Source organism: Protopterus annectens, chromosome 9.part0, assembly GCF_019279795.1.
Source record: "Protopterus annectens isolate FY-2018-M chromosome 9.part0, PAN1.0, whole genome shotgun sequence".
Lineage (NCBI taxonomy): Eukaryota > Metazoa > Chordata > Ceratodontiformes > Protopteridae > Protopterus > Protopterus annectens.
In genome coordinates, this window is record NC_056743.1 from 779,337,884 (window position 1) to 779,355,840 (window position 17,957).

Consider the following 17,957-nt stretch of genomic DNA (forward strand, 5'->3'; position numbering starts at 1 on the left):
GCCACTGGATAAGCTAATTAACATCTCAAAAAAGACTGAATAATTCTGTTTACTAATCCTTTCCACAGAAACTAGAAGTCAGATCATTAAACATTTAGAAGATAACTTTCTTTGAAAATAACAAGCCACAAACTAAAATAATGAATGGCTCAGCCTAAAAGGTGTTGTGAGTAGGTCAGGAAAAAAAGGACTGTGATTAAAAGGCTGAAACTTCCTGTGGTTAACCCTCCCCTACCCTACACAGACAAGTCTCAGGCATGCTCCTTAATTACCATGCCCCAATAAGACTTTCCAGAACCAAAGCACGACCCTCCCCATGGTTACAGAAAACCACTAAGTCAGAAATGAAAAACAGGGATAAAGCCTGGGAGCACTGGTGCAAAACCAAAACCCCCTCAACTAGACAGAAATTCCTAGAACTATGCAATAGAGTCAAAAAGCTAATAAAACAGGACAAATTCCACTACTACCAGTCTTCCCTAGACTCCTCCCAACACAGCCCCAAACAATTCTGGTCCTCCATAAACTCCATCCTCCACCCAGGTAAAGTCAGTACCCCTCCTCCTAACATCCCTCACTCCTCCGAAAATATTGCTACCTCATTCAAAACACACTTCACACAAACCATGCTATCACTAGCTAAACAACACAACCCCCCTCCCCTCCAACCCACACCTACAACTAGTAACCTCACCACTGCCTTCTCTTTTTCTCCTGTACCTACCTCCAACATAAAAAAAACTCTTAACTAAACTTAAGCCCACCAAATTAGCAGCGGACAACCTCCCAAGTGAAGATCTACAAATCACAGCTGATGCTCTGGCCTGCCCAGTATTCATCGTGATTAACCGATCTCTGTCAGAAAGTTACGTTCCCACACTATGGAAAGTATCACATATAATTTCCCTCCACAAAGGCGGCCCCTCCACAGAAATGTCCAATTCCTGCCCCATAGCTATTCTCTCTTCACTCTCCAAAATACTAGAGAGATGCAATCACTCTCAGGTCTCAGACTACCTCCTTACTAACAACCTCCTTTCCAATACTCAGCATGGTTTCCGACCAAACCATAGCACCACCACTGCCTTACTCTCCTTTACTACCACTGCATAAAAACAATGGCTATCTCTCCTCTGCTACTTTCCTAGACCTATCTAAAGCATTTGACATGGTCACACACAAACAACTCATCTCTGTCCTAAATAACCTATCCTTCTCCCAATCAGTCACCAACTGGTTTCAGAGTTACCTGTCTGACTGCCAACAATCTGTTGTATGGCAGAATGACATATCTCCCTACCTGTCTCTATAGGGGTTCCCCCAAGGATCCATCCTTGGACCCCTACTCTTCTCTATTTTCACCAATAATCTAGCCTCTGCCACCAAACATGGCACACTCATAAAATTGCAGATGACGCAACCATCATCTGCTCAGCCCAATCCCTACCCAAACTGCAAAAAGTCACACAGGAAGCCTTTTCCTCTGTTGAAATTTGGTTATCTGATGCCTAATTAATACTCAACCCAAACAAAACTGAGCTACTCATCTTCCGACCCACCAAACATCCTCAAAACAACTCTCACTTTAACATCACAGCAAAAGACACCACCACTGTGCACCCAACAGAACACACCAAATTGCTAGGAGTGGAAATAGACAATAAACTAAAATTTGACATTCACATATCCATGACCATAAAAAAAGTCCACAATAAACTATGAGCATTATACAGAAATAAGCAACTTCTCACCAAAGCAGCAAAGATTTCAGTAGCAAATTCCCACCTTATCTCCACCTTACTTTATGCCTCTCCAATATATACCAATCTAAGGCAATGCGATCTAAACAAGCTAGAGACCTGCTACAACAAAATCGCCAAATTCGCCACAGGGGCATCCTACCATAGTCACCACTGTCTCTCACTTGCTGAACTGGCCTGGCTTGAACTCCCTCACCTCCTTCAATGGTATCAACTGTCACTCGCCCACAAGCTAGTAAACCATCCACTAAATGTCCCATCCCTCCAGAATCTACTCCAACCGTATCGCACCAACAGACCACTAAGATCCAGCAACAAAAATCACTTGCAGATCACTAAAGCCAATAACTCTGCTGCTGAAGCACTATTCTCTTGTGCCATAGCCAAATTATGGAATTCCTTCCCACCCACAATTACCTCCGTACCATCATGCACCCACTTCAAAACTTTACTAAAAGTGCACCTAAAAACATGCTGGCTATGCCCTTGCAACTCCCACTCTAATATCACCCACCCCATCCAACCACTACCTTTCTTTCCACCCCACTAACTACCTTGAATATAGCAAGCTCGGATGCTCATAAGCCTACTACTTTATTATACAGCAGGAACTTCTTATTGTAACAATTGTTAATGTCTGTTATGTACTTCCCAGATAAAGATTCTAGTTGTCTACTGATGTACTATGTTCTTCATCTGTAACTATGTTTGAAACTAATTGCTATGTTAATCAAATTGTTAATCGCTATGTAAATCCAATGTAACTACTGTCTGTATATTTTAACTGTGGAGCTTGTCACCCCAGGCCTCCACTGAAAATGGACCTACGTCCAGTCGGACACTCCCGGTCAACAAATGCAAATAAAAATACAAATAAAATAAATGCTCAGAATTACACACTGCTCAAGGTAAATATTGCAGAATGTAAACAAAGAAATGCTGGGATTGTTCCTTTAAAGGGGCTTGTGAGTTGAGGATTTTGAGGAAGAGAACATACAGAGCTAAGAAACTCAGCCTTTTTGTACAGATGGCCACCCTCTTCAGAGTAATGTTAATTTATGTTTAGCACTGAGGAGTAAACTTCTAATTCAGCTATTACTCAGAAAACTGCTAAGATTGTCAAGTACAAGTTCTGTTAAAACTATATTATCTTCAGTTAAGTTGCAAGCAGCTGAACTTGTTTAAATCCAGAGGCCACGTGAGACAGATAATTGCATGAAAATACATGATAGGCATAAACTATGAAGTTGCACACACAAGCAGAAATGCAGAGAACTGGTTTCAGCTAAATGAACTTCCCCTTTTTGAGGCACAATCAAATTATGCGGAGAACTGTATTTTCACAAGTGATGTTTAAATATAACACAGACAATTCATTTGCTTCATCTTTACTGTTAATATAAGTGAAAAAGTAGGACAAAAGCAGTCTACAGAAGTTCTATATTTCCTCCTGATTAAAAGTTAGAAGAGCCTTACAGGCAGACGTACTTCTGCTGAGACCCCAAGACACTCAGCTAATCAGACAGATTTCAGCAAAACTTGTTGGTTAACTGATAAGCAGTCCTTGTGACTTGCCTTTGCACCTGTTTAATACACTATGTTAGTTAGTAACGTGGACAAATCAGCATCAGTAGCCTGAGCACATGCTCGCAAGTTTGATGCAGATGTATTTTTCTTCAGATTAATATTGTTACCTTCATAGCCCTATCTTATGGATAATTGCAGAAAAGGTACAGATCTCTTGCTTCAAAAATGGTATTTATGCAGGGAGAACAAGAATATAACAAAGCATATTTATAGCAGAAACTATAAAATTATAACAGTTATGTAAAGGAAATCTAGACAATTCTCTATTGAAAGTTATTGTGCATGCAAGTGTGTGCACGTGTGTGTGTACATGTGTTGGGTTTCTGTGTGTATTGAATGTCTGTGTTTGGCTGCATACTAGGTCTGACTTATGTGCCATTATTTGCAAAATAATAGCTGTGAAAGCCATAAGATGCTAAAATGAAATCATAGCATTGCAAACCTGATAAGTACCAAACTTGCAAGGCCGCATTCTTAAATTTTATCACAAACTTGCAATGTTTTTGAAAGTTGTGTGCACCACATTTTGTGTATTTGACTGTTATGTAAATTGTTACTAGCTTCCCACCAGGGTTGCCAGATGTCCCTATTTGAGCAGGACTGTCCCGAGATCAGCAGCCTGATCCAGAGTCCCGCCCTGCCAATTTAAATCCCGGGCAGCCTCCGCTTTGTTTTTTTTTTGATTGGCCCATATACCGGCATACGGGCCAATCAAAAATCGCTAAACACGGAGCTTCTTGTGTTTAATGCAAAGGTTTTAGTCTTCACTTACAGTGAAAGTCTTTTTTTTTTTTTTTTTTTAGTCCCTACCTGGCCAGTCGGAAATCTGGCAACCCTGCTTCCCACTCAAGTGTGACAGCCATTACTGCACTATAAAAGTGTTTTTGCATTTGTTTCTACTGTTTTCTTGAAAAAAACAAAACAAAAACCAAACAAATCTTGCTATTTTCCCGCCTTACTAAGCAAGAAAAGTCCAGTTTCAGATACCTGCTGATACCTGGACTGTGTTTAACCTTCTGTGTTTGGTCATACCTTACTTGGGCAAAAAGAAAGTTTCTTTGTTCACTAATGAGAGTGGGGAGCTCTGAACAGCCTACCTGCCCTTGGAGGAGTTGTTTCTGCCCAGAACCTGTAGTTTTATTGGCCATTTTGGGCTAATTTCTATTTCTTTAACCTTTCTGATATAAAAAACGCATTTGCGCGTTTTTTGTGTTTGTATAAGCTCAGCAGATCCTGCCCAGGTGTCCTGCAGAGACCTACAATGCCAGACAGACAAAAGGAGAGACTTTGGAGTGTTTAAGTACCAATTTATTGGTTTTTCTTGCTGCTTATTGCTATTTCCGCTTAAACGCTAATTTTCTGGCTTTTATTGCTTCTCAGAACGCTCATTTTACACTGAAATTGCAATTATTTGTGCCTGCACTTTAAAATTTGTTTTTGTTGTAAATTGTATTTTTATCTGTTACTGGGTAAACTTGCCGTGGTGGTACGGTGGTAGCGTTGTTACCTCACAGCAAGAGGTTCTCACGTTCGATTCTCAGCTTGGCTTGGGAGTGCCTTCTGTGTGGAGTCTGCATGTCCTCCCCACGGCTGGGTAGCGTTCGAAAGACATGCGTGCGTAAATGGGCATGCCTTCGTTGAAGGTTGGGCGTTGAGCTGGCACTTCAGCGTTTTGTAAAAATCTACTGCCAATCATTAGCGGACCGGTGTTCTGCTGTGGTAACCCCTTACCGGGAAAAAGCCGAAAGACAAAAAACAACAACAACCGGCTTCCCAGTGAAGTGTGACAGCCATTACTGCACTATAAAAGTGTTTTTGCATTTGTTTCTACTGTTTTCTTGAAAAAAAAAAAAACAAAAATCTTGCTATTTTCCCGCCTTACTAAGCTAGAAATGTCCAGTTTCAGATACCTGCTGATACCTGGACTGTGTTTAAGCTTCTGTGTTTGGCCATACCTTACTTGGGCAAAAAGAACGTTTTTTTGTTCACCAGTGAGAGTGGAGAGCTCTGAACAGCCTACCTGCCCTTGGAGGAGTGGTTTCTGCCCAGAAACTGTAGTTTTCTTGGCCATTTTGGGCTAATTTATATCTCTTTAATCTTTCTGATATAAAAACTGCATTTGCGCGGTTTTGCGTGCTGGGTAGCTAGGGTTAAAGTATTCCCGACTCCACGAAGTCTACTCTTCAGTTTTTCCCTTGGAACTAGACAAACCTTCAACTTTAGCACTCAAACCATTCATTTTATAGCCCAGCACGTGCTTAAAACTCACAACAAGCATTAAATACCCCTAGCACTAGCCCCCCTTATACTGTCTAGAAGGACAAGGCTCTCTATTCGTCCACACCAGTCAATCAGAAAAACAGCACACTCTACCTATTCAAGCATGTCCAAAGGGCAGTTTTCGGTGTACTCTCCAGTCCAGCTGGTGAATCTGGGCATTTTGAGGCAATGTTACAACTGCTTCATTTACAGACAAGGCTCTCCTCCTACCACCAAACACTAATATATGCGAGGGATGCAATTATACAGCCAGACTGGAGGCAAAGCTCTCTCAACCCCAGACTCTAACTGACTGTCAAGAGGAGAAGGGTAATACTTGCAACACACCACCAGTCTCACATAGACCTAACAAACCAACACTGGCAAATAACACACATAAATACACGAAAACATACTCGGAGGCTCTAATAAAAATCTGCAAAAGCAACAGACACCTCCAAAGCAGACATCCAAGCAACCTCCACAACCCATCACCAACCATGAAACACATACTTCACATAATCAGTGTGCCAGGCAATCACAGCCCTTAAGGCAAAATAACATACCCAACACACTAGTGATAGGCGACTGTATAGTCAGGCACACTGATGTCCCACTAACTAGGCTGGACAAGGAGAAGGTTACAGTTAGCTGCCTGTCAGGCGCCAGGATCCGCCACATAACACAAGCACTCAGGTCACTCCAGAACAAGTACAAATACGACTGTCATTGTACATGTTGGTGTGAATGACCTGAGACGTACCTCCCTGGACTACATGAAAAGAGACATGGAAGAGATCTATGATCATGTAGCCCAGGCAGATATGACCCTGACCCTGAGTAGCATCCTACCCTCACCAAGAATGATGCCACAGTATAAAGAAAAAATGATCAACTTCAGCAACTGGTTAAGTTTCTGGTGTCATTCAAAGTGGATCCAGCATCTGTCTGCCTGGTATGACATGCTTGACAAGCCACGTTGCTTCACAAGAGATGGCTTGCACTGTCACCCTTAGACTTTCAGATACTGGCAAAGGCTCTTGCCGCCCCTCCTAGTGCCTTTTTTAGGGAAGGCTCAAAAGACAAACCCACCACCGTAAATAGCACAAGTAACCAAAAACTGAGGGTAATGCTACTCAACGCCAGAAGTCTAAACCTCAAAATGCACACACTCGAGGCACTCCTCAGTATGGAGAACATTGATATCTGTGCAGTAACAGAAACCTGGTTTAAGGCTCCAGAGAGCACCCAGCACTACCAGGCTATAACTCATACCATACCTTTTGGCCACAGAACCCGGACGAAACACAAAAGGCAGGGGTGTATCCATATTCATCAAGGATACTCACACCTCCAGGTTAGTGGTACAGCATGATGCATCAGAGACCATCCAAGTGCAACTAACAACAGGTAAAACTGCAATCCAAATTGTATCTTGCTACAGATCACCCACCATGACCAACGACCCCCATTCCGCATTTCTGGAGACACAGGGAAATATTAAGGTCCTACCAAACACACTTATACTGGGTGATTTCAACTACCCAAACATTAACTGGGAGAACTACTCAAGTACTAACTCCCTTGTAAAATGCTTCCTAGAATTTATAAACTCGAATGCCCTGGATCAACTGGTCAACACCCCCACCAGAGGGAACATATTGGACCTGGTCATCACCAACATGGGTGACCGGTATTCCACACCTGACGTCAACCCCTCGCTGGTTAGATCAGACCATAGACTAATCACTCTGGATATTCACATTCTACCCCAACCCCAATCAAGGAAACCACCGTGAAAAACTTTTCAAAAGCAAACTTCACATTGCTTAAGACCGAGGTGGAAAGGTTCACAGCCCCCAAGCCAATGGACAATGCTGTCCAAGCTGCTGAAACCTATACAAAGGCACTCTATGATCATCTGCAGGAATGCATGGATCATGCTATCCCAAGTAAAACCCAGACTCACTCCTCCAAGGAAAGGAAACCAGTCTGGTGGACCCCTGCCAAAAATAGGTTCTACAATAGAAGGAGGAAACTAGTACAGATAAGAGCAAAATCCCTAGAAGGAAAGTCATCCCTGATCAGTATCAGCAAGCAACTATGATCCCTCATTAAATCATCCAAGGCTAGCTTTGAAAGAAAAATTGCCAAGGACTCCAAAGGTAACCACAAAGCATTCTTTAGCTATGTCAAAACCCTAAGTGGAAACTCTCAGATCAGCTCTGAGTTGGTGCAGAATGGCGCACAATACACTGAACTAACTGATATTGCCAACCTTTTGGCAGACAGATTCAGTGCAAACTTCACACCCCTCTCACCCCCTAAAGGGCCCATAACCATACCAGAAGAATGTAAGGCCCTGGCTATCACCAACACACAGGTTAAAATAGTCCTATCCAAAGCCAAAAACACAGCCTCAATGGGACTGGACGGTGTTCCATGCTGTTTCTTACATGAGCTCCAAAATGAACTAACCCCTCACCTAAACACACTGTTAAAACTCAGCCTCTCTACAGGTTACGTACCCACAGAGTGGTGCACAGCAACAGTTATCCCACTCCACAAAGGTGGCACTACAACGGACCCTGGGAACTATCGCCCTATAAGCCTGACTAGCCTGGTCTGCAAGGCTATGGAGCGCATCATCATGAAACTCATTAACAGAGACATTGGGAACCTCCAAGCTTTGGACCCCACCCAGTTTGGCTTTGTTAAGGGCAGATCATGCCACCCAAACCTGGTGGACTTCTTTCAGACAATTACCAAGGCATTAGATGAGGGTAAAGAGGTCCACACAGCCTACCTAGACCTCGCAAAGGCTTATGACACCATTCCCCATTCTGGTATTACAGACAAACTCACCAACCTGAACATTAACTCCTATGTCACAAGATGGGTTGCAAATTGGCTCATGGACAGAACCCACATGGTGAGAGTTGCAGACTCTAGGTCCAACTCTAAACCGGTTACAAGTGGCGTCCCCCAGGGCTTAGTCCTAGGACCCCTCCTGTTTGGTATATACTTCTCAGAGGTACAGGCAAGCACAGGAGGTCTTTGGCTGACCAAGTTCGCAGATGACTGCAAACTAGGGGCCATAACTGATTCTCCGGCTGATACAGACACCCTGCAGAAGGGTCTCACTGAGACAGATACCTGGTGTCAAAATCATGGCCTAAAGATGAATGCCAAAAAGTGCATAGTGATCCCCTTTGTAAAAAACGAAGTATCCATGAACTACCACATAGGTGGTAGTCCCCTAAACACAGATAAAGTAATAAGGGATCTGGGGACCCAAGTAGATAATCTCTCCTTTGATAATCATATTGCCATGGTGGTTAGCAAATCCTTCTAAGTGGTCCACCTAATCTCAAAAGGGTTCTCATCCAGAACAAAGGAGGTTATTGTGCCTCTCTACTCATCACTTATTAGACCCATTATAGAATACGATGCCCCATTTGGGATGTACATTACAAGACACCTGCAATAGCTGGAAAGACCACAAAAGTATCTCACCAAGAGGATTACTGGCCTCAAACAGATGACCTATGCAGGCCGACTAAAGAAACTCCAGCTGTACTTGGTTGCATACAGCTTACTCAGAGGTGATCTCTGCTTGACATACAAGCCCATGTCCAGCCCAGAATTAATGGAAATGCTCCACCTGAAAAAAAAACAAATCCCATAGAGCCACACGCTCTAGGGATATAAGCCTTACGACAACAATAAATAGGACATGCTGGAGGGATAGATTCCTGACCCACAGACTCCCCATGCTTTGGAACAAGATTCCAATATATATCAGGCAGAGCCCCCTCAATGGCACTCTTCAAGAGAAACCTTGACGGGTGGATGGGAAACAGAAAATTTACCCCGGGGATCACTGCAGTGGCTCTGCTGGACAGAGGCACAGGGAACTAATGGCTCTGCTGGTCAGAGGCACAGGGAACTAATTTAAGGGGGTGGCGAAAGCTAACACACTCTGGCTAGGCTTATAAATGCCCTTGGGCAGATAGCCTAGTACTTACCTATGAACCTATGTGATGAACTATATATTTTTGAAGCCCCGTCTTGAAATTCTGCCTTTAATACTGTTGTTTAGTAATAAGTATATTTTACAAATTGTGGCCTGCTACAGATCACCCTCCATGACCCAGGACCACCACTCTGCCTTTCTGGAGACACTGGAAAACATGAAGGTCCTACCGAACTCCCTGATATCGGGCAATTTCAATTACCCTACCATTAACTTGGGAAAACTACTTGAGTACAAACTCCCAGGCTCAGCACTTCCTGGAATTTATCAACTCAAATGCACTGGATCATCTGGTAAACTCCCCTACCAGAGGTGAAAACATACTGGACCTGGTCATTACCAACATGGGGGAAAGGTGTTCTGCACTGGAGGTCAACCTGTCAGACCATAAACTAATCACTCTGGATGTCCACACCCCAACATCACCCCCAACCAAGGAAACCACAGTGAAAAACTTTTCTAAAGCAAACTTCACCTTATTTAAGATAGAGGTGGTATGTTTCACAGCCCCCAGGCTAAAGGATAACGCTGCCAAAGATGCAGAATCCTTTACAAATGCACTCTGTGAGCACCTACAAGGATGCATGGATTGTGCCATCCCTAGCAAAACCAAGACTCACTCCCATAAGAGAAGGAAACCAGTCTGGTGGGCCCCTGCCATAAACAGGTTATACAATAAAAGGAGGAAACTAGTTCAGAAAAAAGCAAATCCCAAGAAGGAAAGACATCCCTGATCAGTATCAGTAAGAAACTAAGGTCCCTCATAAAATCATTCAAGGCTAACTTCGAAAGAAAAATACCCAAGGATTTGAAAGATAACCATAAAGCCATCTTTAGCCATGTCAAGAATCTAAGTGACAACTCACAGATATGCTCTGAGCTAGTGCAAAATAGCACAAAATATACTGAACCTACTGATATTGCCAACATCCTGGCAGATAGATTCAGTGCAAACTTCACCCCCCTCTCACCTCCAAAAGGGCCCACAACAATACCGGAAAAGTGTAATGTCCTGGAAATCACAGATGCACAGGTGAAAACAGCCCTTTCAAAAGCCAAAAACACAGTATCAGTGGGGCCAGATGCTGTCCCAGGATGCGTCTTGCATGAACTACAGAACAAACTAACCTCCCACCTAAACATGCTGTTCAACCTCAGCCTCTCCACAGGCTACGTGCCCATAGAATGGCACACAGCAATAGTTATTCCGCTCCAGAAAGGAGGGGGCCACAGCAAACCCTGGTAACTATTGCCACATAAGCCTGACTAGCCTGGTCTGCAAGGCTATGGAGCGCATCCTCATGGAACTCATTAAAGACATTGGGAACCTCCAAACACTTGACCCAACCCAGTTCGGCTTTGTTAAGGGTAGAGCATGCCTACTAAACCTGGTTGAATTCTTTGAGACCATCACCAAGGCCATAGATGAGGTTCACACATCCTACCTTGACCTCGCCAAGGCATTTGACAGCATTCTTCACTCAGGTATTAAGAAAAACTCACCAGCCTGAACATAAACCCCTATGTCACAAGATGGGTTGCCAACTGGCTTACAGACAGAATTCACGCAGTAAGAATAGCAGGCTCTAGGTCAGACTCTAAACCAATCACAAGTGGTGTCCCACAAGGCTCGGTCCTGGGACCCCTACTGTTCAGCATATACTTCTCAGAAGTACAGGCAAACACAGGAGGACTATGGCTAACCAAGTTCGCTGATGACTGCAAACTGGGAGCCATAATTTACTCTTCGGCTGACATGGACATCCTCCAAAAAGGCCTTACTGAGTTGGACACCTGGTGTCAAAGTCATGTCCTCAAGCTAAATGCCAAAAAATGGATAGTCATCCCATTTGGGAAAAACAAAACAGCCACGAATTACCACATAGGTGGCAGTCCCCTTAATACAGAAGAGGTAATAAGAGATCTGGGGACCCAGGTAGATAGAAATCTCTCCTTTGACAATCATATTGCCAAAGTAGTTAGGAAATCCTTCTATGTGGTTCATCTAATTGCTAAAGGGTTCGCATCTAGAAATAAAGAGGTTATAGTGCCTCTCTACTCATCATACCCATCATAGAGTACAATGCCCCATTTGGGATGTACCGCACAAGACACTTCCAACAGCTGGAAAGACCACAAAAGTACCTCACCAAGAGGATTACTGGCCTCAAACATATGTCCTATGCAGACCGACTGAAAAACCTCCGGCTGTACTCAGTGGCATATCGCTTACTCAGAGGTGATCTCTGCCTGACTTACAAAGCCATGTCCAACTCAGAATTGATGGACATGCTCCACCTAAAGAAATCCAAGTCACTGCAAGCCATGCACTCTAGTGAGCTAAACCTCACCACAACAATAAATAGAACATACTAGCGGGATAGATTCCTTTCACAGAGACTCCCCATGCTTTGGAACAAAATTCCTATCTAGATTAGGCAGATCCCTCACTAACACTCTTCAAGAGAAACCTTGACGAGTGTATGGGTAACAGAAAATACACACCTTCATTGGCTCTGCTTGACAGAGGCTCGGTTAATTAATCAATGGGGCGGCAAAAGCCGACACACTCTGGCTAGGCCTATAAATGCCCTCGGGCAGATAGCCTAGTACCTACCTATGAGCCTACATGAAGAGTAATCCATGACATTTAGAGGCACAATGCATACAACTACAGGATTTTAAAAATATTCACTGAGTGGATACCAAGCAACTGGCTATACCAAAATGATTAATCTGTTTCTCCAGAATTGTTTGCTTTCATTTCTAAACACCAGGTACACTGCCTGACTATGCTGATTCTGGTAGATACTACCTGCTTTACATCCATCCTCTTACTTTATTAAGAGGTTCTTCTCCTAGGAAATAACACATGACAGTATGTTATGTTACTTTTCTAGTTAATAAACTCCATGAGTTGTAATGGGGTGCAAGCTGATTAACTTGCCCACTAACAAACTCTGAGACTAACCTATTGCTATTTTTGTAATGGAGACTGTATTTTATTTTTTATAGTTATATAGTGGAGTAATATTAATAAACTGTAGACGTATAGTCTGTGTGGTAGCAGTCTTGTTGACTGACTTATCTGTATTTGGCAGGAAATGTTTGCATGACTGAAATTAAAGGTTACAATACAGCTTTTTCAGATTGGTGTCTGAGGAAATAAGGACTATATATAATTTAAAAAATTACAGCGACAGATATCTATCAAAACAATCAGGATTGTCTTCCTTGTTATGTAATAAAGGTTTTTCTTTGCTTGATAAAAAATTAAAAAGAAATGAAAACTGAAAACAGCAGTAATCACAGTTTCTACATAAATTAACCACTTCTGTCATCATCTTAGAAGTTTATAAAGGCAATTTTTTATGTTTACCATCAGTACACTTGTACAAAGCAGTCTACAAGTATAATATGTGCCATGCAGCATAGCTGGTACATGTGGCTTTACACAATGAACTCTACCTGTACAATCTGTGAATACGAAGCAAAAAAGATAAATTACTTAGAACTGTTCAGCAAACCTTAACTAGCTGGAGGGGAGATGCAAATTGGTGAAATCAGAAAAGTAGTAAAGTAATGGACTGCATTACAACATTATAACAGCAATTAAACATAATTTTCTATACACACTAAAGAAATATCAATTTAAAAAGTGTTACACAAGTTAGCCAGGGTACAGAATTCTAAGTTGTATTCTGAACCCTGTCCTTAATACCCCACTACCTGAGCTAAACTCTAGCGCCAAGCACTTCCACTGTTAGCAGCCTGTACTTATTGATATCAGTTACAAGCACTGTTTATGTAGAATATCTTGTGACAGACAATCAAACCAATGTGACATTTGTTGCTCAGTCACACGAGCAATGGCTGATCCATAAAAGTGGTATATCAAACATAAAAGTCAGCTGTGTTTCCTTGTGACATAGTTGGGAGTCCTCAGCATTTTTGCTTATTTTCAGTTACCTCTGCTTGGCAAAATAAAGACCAAAAGAACTACCATTTGTTTTTAATGGGGATGTCTGAAAGCCATGTAGTTCTAACCATATTTTTCACAAGTTATGATAGCATAAAGGTCTTTAGATTTTGTAAGCCATCTAGTATTACAAAGGACCTTATAATTAATTAATATGAACATGTTCAGCTGCAGGTTACAAATCTGATCTAGTATTGGCACTAGCAGTCCTTTGCAGCACAGTCCTCTATTAGCTTGAGCTGCACAATCTCATTGTGTTTTCTGCCTCTCTTACCAGGAGATGTTATAGAGCATCTTAGCTGCAAAGCCCTGCTTTTTGAAAGAAAGTGCTAACTATGAAGAGAGTATCATATGTCTGCAACACATCTGTAGTATCTTAACATAAATACTTCCAGTAAATTCAAAACAATACAGCTTTGTTGCAGATATATGATCTTTTTTTAATTCACTGTTAGGCAACTAGCTGAGAGAGATAGTGGTGATGTGGATGAAAGTAACTTACCCTCTTTATTTTCTCAATTTAAAATCTGGCATTAAGGGCCAGTGATCATTAGTGTGAAATAAACTGGAGTATATATTCTCTTTTTTAATATTGTGGCAGACAACCAGATAGGGTGGATAGTAGGGCTGGCAGTACTGTGGATGGAAGTAAATTGCTCACTTCATTTGTACAGTTTAAAGTCTGAAATTGAGGGTCAGTATATATTTGGGGAAATAAATGAGAATATTGTCTGTTTTGGGGGCTGTGTGGCTAGCTGTGTTGTGAATGAAAGCAACCTGCACTCATTATTTGCTCTGTTTAAAGTTTGGCATTAAGAGCTTATGCACATTTATGTGAAATAATTCAGAGTATTTGCTCTTTTCTTTTTTCACTTATGTTGGCAGACAACCAGATAGGGGTGGAGACTAGTTGTGCTGTGGATGAAAACAATAAGCACTCTTCATGTACTCTGTTTAAAGTCTGCCATTAAGGTCTAGTATACATTTTTGTGAAATAAATTAAGAGTAATTCTTCTCTGGCTCTTTTTGTGTGAAACACATGTGAAATAGTCTGATATTGCTGAACTCCTGGTCTCTGCTTAATATTTTTGATCTGCAACTTACTCTTCTGTTTTCCCAGCTTATAATCTAGCTTAATGGGATTAGTGCGCACTTATATGAAATAAGTTGAAATATTTACTCTTGGTGCTCTTTGTGTGAAACTAAGCTGAAACCATTTTTGATTTTGTAGAATGTGAGTGACGTTGTCTCATGTTTTTTTGGTCTGTGCCTCGTAACATTTGTGTTTTTCTGCTACATCATCGAGGATTGCAGTCATTCAATTGGGGGAGAGGGCTTGATATGGATAAAAGCAACTTAACGTCCTGTTTTCTTAGCTTTGATTCTGTCCTTTTAGGACTTGTGTGTATTTGTATGAAATAAGGTTTAGGTACTTTGTGTGAAACAAAATCAAAACTGCCTCTGATTTTGTAGAATGTCCGTGATGTTGCCTCATTTTGATATGTTCTTCATAATATATGTGATTTCTGGCAAATCACCGAGGATCTCTAATTAAATACTGATGAGCATTTGAATTTCAGACTTCATATCCTTTGGAAGATGTCTGCTAAGATAAGCATTGCTATTCTAGCACTGATGTTTGAGTATATTAGAGAAATATTTAAAATCAGTCTCTGAATTTGGACCTTAGATCCTCATTTCTCTTTGACTTTGCATTTGATTATTGTGCTAAGAGGTTTAGAGGTGTTATTTTTTATACAGTATGAAGAGGTGTTCACAAAAAAGTGGCTATAATTTCATAGTGGGGGCTATTTGTGGGTGAAAGTAACCCAAGCTATTTTTGTTTGTTCAGTTAACCATTTGGCTTAGCAAGACTAATGCACATTTGTTTGAGACAGGTTGAAATACTTCTGGCCTAGCTACTGTTTTATATGAAACCAAGTTGAAATCACATAGCACTCGACTGTCCCAGAGTTTGATAAATGCCTCCAATTTTGCCACATATTTTTGGTTTGTTTCTCAGAAAATTTGTGTTTTTCTAGCAAATTGTTGAGAAATGGAGTCACTAAATAGTAACAGATAATTGTTAAATATTTGAGTTTCAGATTTCATGTTCTTAAGAAATGTTTATTCTAGCAACTTTAAGTATATAGGAGCAATACTTAAAATCTGTCTCTGATTCTTGACCATTTGGCATTCATTATTTTTTGGGTTTGTTCTGATTCTTGCTCCGAGGTATTTTTTACCACAACCAAAAGAGATGCAGCTGTTAGGTGAATGAGAGTGGTGTCTGTGAATGAAACTAACTTTTCATCTTGTTTGATCAGCTTAAACAGTCTGGCATTGCAGAACTGGTGTGCATTTATGTGAAATAAGTTAGAATACTTGGACTACTTTGTATATGTATGAAACAACCCAGAAATAAATTAGTGTGTCCATAATTATTGCTTTTACCACAAACAGACATTTGAGATACACATAGTAAACAATAAGTCTATGGTTCCCGAGTATGGGGACTGTCTGTGCATGAGAATGGCTTAACCTGCTCTCATATAGGTTCATAGGTAGGTACTAGGCTATCAGCCCGACGGCCTACATAAGCCTAGCCAACAATGTTTCCTGGCTTATGCCACCCAAGAAAGTTATTTTCCTGTGCCACTGTCGAGCAGAGACACAAAAGTGATCCCCGGGGTGTATTTCTTATTTCCCATCTACTCATCAAAATTTTTCTTGAAGAGTGCTAATGAAGAACTTTGCTTGACATAGATGGGTAGCCTGTTCTGGATGGGAAGACTCTGGGACAGGAAACTATCCCTCCAGCATGTCCTGTTTATTGTGGTGACGAGTTTAAGTCCCTAGAAAATGTAGCTCGGAGGGATTGGGATTTCTGTAGGTGTAGCATGTCCAGCAGCTATGGGTTTGACATAGCTTTATATGTTAAGCAGAGATCACCTCGGAGTAGACGATATGCTATGGAGTAAAGCTCGAGTTTTTGGAGATGGTCAGTGTAGGGCATCTCTTTGTGGCCAGTAATCCTCTTTGTGAGGTACTTCTGTGGCCTTTCCAGCCGCTGCAGATGTCTTGTGAGGTACATTCCAAAGGGGCATTGTACTCTATAATGGGTCTAATAAGTGTCAAGTAGAGGGGAACAATGACCGCTTTTTTCCTGGATGAAAGCCCTTTTATGATGAGGTGTGCCATGTAGAAGGACTTCCTGACTACTGTGGTGATGTGACTATCAAAGGACAGACTACTGTCCACCTGTGACCCAAGGTCTCATCACAAATTTGGTGTTAAGTAGACTGCTGTCTATGTAGTAGTTCATGGGTACAGAGTTTTTACCAAAGGGGATGACAATGCACTTTTTGGCATTGAGCTTGAGGCCATGGCTCTGATACCAGGCATCTGTCTCAGCGAGGCCCTTCTGTAGGATTTAAACATCATTTGGGGACTTGACTATGGCTCCTAATTTGCAGTCATCTGTGAACTTCATTAGCCAGATGCCTTCTGTGTTAGCCTGTACTTCAGAGAAGTAGATACCAAACAGGAGAGGTCCCGGGACTTAACCCTGTGGTATTCCACTTGTCACTGGTTTGAGGTCAGATTTGGAGTGTGCAACTTTTACAGTGTGGGTTCTGTCAGTGAGCCAGTTGGCAACCCATCTTGTGAAGTAGGGATTTATATCTAGTTTAAAGAGTTTAGCTATAATTCCAGAATGGGGGATGGTGTCAAAAGCCTTGGCAAGGTCAAGATAGGCTGTGTGAACCACCTTACCCTCATCTACGGCTTTGGTGACTGCCTCAAAGAAGTCGATCAGGTTCAGGAGGCATGATCTGCCTTTCACAAACCCGAACTGGGTGGGATCCAGGGTTTGGAGGTTGCCAATGTCTTTGTTTATGAGTTCCATGATGATACGTTCCATGGACTTTGCAGACCAGGCTCATCTGGCTAATAGGGCGATAGTTTACGGGAACAGTGTTGGCCCCCCCTTTCTGGAGTGCGATAACTGTTGCTGTATGCCATTCAGTGAGCAGAAAGCCTGATGTGAGGCTATGACTGAACATGGTGTTTAGGTGGGGAGCCAGTTCGTTCTGAAGTTCGTGTAAAATGCAGCCTGGGATGTTGTCCGGTCCCATGGATGCTATGTTTTTAGCTTTAGAGAGTGCAGATTTTACCTGCTTAGTTGTAATTACAGGGACTCTGCATTCTTCCTGTATAGATATGGGCCATTTAGGGTGTCTGGGGGGGTAAAGTTAGCACTGAACCTATCTGCCAGGATGTTGGCAATATCAGTTGGTTCTGTAATTTTCATGTCGTTGTGCTGTAACTCAGAGAA